The sequence below is a fragment of the Lactuca saligna genome, chromosome 5 (genome assembly GCF_052625555.1).
Source record: "Lactuca saligna cultivar CGN05327 chromosome 5, ASM5262555v1, whole genome shotgun sequence".
Lineage (NCBI taxonomy): Eukaryota > Viridiplantae > Streptophyta > Magnoliopsida > Asterales > Asteraceae > Lactuca > Lactuca saligna.
The window spans coordinates 65413362-65415906 of NC_136421.1; the positions used below are offsets into that span (position 1 = coordinate 65413362).

The 2545-nt window shown below is 46.6% G+C and overlaps 1 pseudogene; it reads left to right on the forward strand.

Moving 5' to 3' along the window:
* Positions 1-2426: 2426 nt before the first annotated feature.
* Positions 2427-2545, forward strand: LOC144999109 (5S ribosomal RNA; annotated as a pseudogene).

Here is a 2545-nt window from a genome sequence, read left to right on the forward strand (position 1 = left end):
CATCTCCGGAATCTCGGCCCGGATCGCTGCAGCTACCTCCTCATGAATCATCTGACGAAGCTCCTCGTCAGTCACTCTACTCATGCCAGGTCTGTGTCGAGGTCCAACCATGATGTCTCTGAAATACAACATAAAAATATCAGAGACTCTATCGGGCAAAATCGCACTCGATAACGCAGTCCTACTCAGTCTCCGATACTAAGGGGTTCTTACTTGGGCTGCCTACTGACCCGGTGTCCTTGGTAGTACGGGCCCAATACTACCAATTACACCACGTCGGTATTCACCCCAAGTCCTCCTCCCCGAATCCTGAATCCTGAGCACTCTATTCTTATCATACTCTAGTTACTCACTCGCTCTCGAGCACCTCATAGAAGCAAGTTTCTCTAGACTAAGGCATCACAAGATCAGGCCACTCTAGTCCTAATATGTATACCTAGTCTACTAGCATGCGTATCATATCATATCATGTATCGTAACACATATAATAAGAGTATTTTGGGGATTTTTACCGTTCGGGCGCTGGCTGACCGTACACACTTTTTCTTCTTTGGTCGTCTCATTTGTCAAAAATTTTAAATTTTCTCAAATCCCTGGTTTGAGTTCAGTTACGCCCGAAGGTGTACCCGAATCCCTCAAACCAAGGCTCTGATACCAACTTGTAACGTCATAAAATTTCCAACCAAAAGTTTTCGTTTTTTACAACCATCAAAACATGAGTAATAAGTTTAAATTCCAAAGTAACAATGTAGTCACAACCGATTACATAACAAAAGATAAAATAGTTTTCCCCGAGTGTGTGTACGGTCACGCTGGCGCCTTCCCACGGTCCTCACTCGTACCTGAAACACATAATGCAACAACTGTAAGCATAAAGCTTAGTGAGTTCCCAAAATACAACATACGCACATACGCCTTTCCAGGCCTTGACCTTCCAGTCCATGTGTCTCAGGCAACATCCGTCCCGACTGGGTAAACCTTCCGGTCCTACCCACGTCCACCCTTACAGTCCATATAACCACGCCTTTCGGCCCATATCAAACATATCATACATGACACATATAGCAAATAACTTAACACACATAAGGCATATATTTCATATCATATTCGACCTTCCGGTCACATAGTCAAAACCCTTCCGGGTACAGTATAGTAAGAAGACTCACCTCGTATGCCTCGCTAAGTCACTAATCGTGAATCCTGGAATCACTCGGGCTCGAACCCTCGAGCTGCAATCCTCCTACGATATTATAAATCTATAATTATTACTTGTACCACTAAGGTGGACCATCCATATCAAGTCAACACAGGTTGACTTGGTCAGCAGTCTTTAGACAATTTGGACCAGACTCGGCGAGTCCACAATAGCGACTCGGCAAGTCTACGCGTTTTTACCAATTCTCAAGAATTTTCCCTTTGACTCGTCGAGTACTCCCCCGACTCGACGAGCTCCACCTGGGCCTGAATCACAGGGCCACCGCGACTCAACTCGCCGAGTTGAAGGTCGACTCGGCGAGTCCCAACCTGACTCGGTCCACCTGTCAAAACCTTTCCAACTCTCTGCGACTCACTGAGTCGTCCACAACTCGGTCCGGACTACACACAGGATGGTCTCAAGGACAATCTTCAAGCGACTCGTCGAGTCTGTTCTTCAGACTCGGCGAGTCCATGCCATGCGCCAGCTAAAACTGGCTTTTGCGGTCAGATCCGTTCCATACATACATAGATCAGGCCTTTCCAAGCTTATTTGTCACGTAAAGTCTTAGTCTTGGTTGCCATGCAATGCATACAAGGCTTATTTTGAAGAAACAACCACTTATTTGGCAAGTTTAGCTTCTAACTCAAAAGAATGGACATAAAGCTTGTCATGAGGGGTCTCCTGGACCTGCTTAAGTCCAGATCTAGGTTCCATGTCTCCATGGGACCTCTCATACTTCTTATTCAAGCCAAGAAATGCAAGAAGAAACCCTAGATTTGGCCCATCAACAAAAAACACGAAGATTGGCTCAGAAAATTACCTCAAGAAGACCCCTTTGATGAAATAGCAACAGATCTTATCTCCCCAACACTTCAAGCTTGCTCTTCTCCCTCCTTTCCTTGCAATATCACACCAAAATGATGAACAAAAGGCCTTCAAACACACTCACAAGGACTTACAGACGTATGGAGGCTCTTAGGGTTCAAGGTGGCCGCATATGAGGGCCATAAGGTCCTTTAAATAGGGCTTAGGACCGGGAAATTAGGGTTTCATCAAACAGCGCGGACTCGCCGAGTCCATCCCTTGGACTCGCCGAGTCCGGATGCGAACCCCCGCTCAAAAACGTGACCCGACTCGGCGAGTCGAAGGTCAACTCGCCGAGTCCCCTCACAGAATGACAAAAATATATGAAATGAAGATACCTGGGGATTCGGGCTGTTACACCAGTGGGTGCGATCATACCAACACGAATGCACCAGATCTCATTAGAACTCCACAGTTAAGCATGCTTGCGCGAGAGTAGTACTAGGGTGGGTAACACCTTGGGAAGTCCTCGTGGTGCAGACC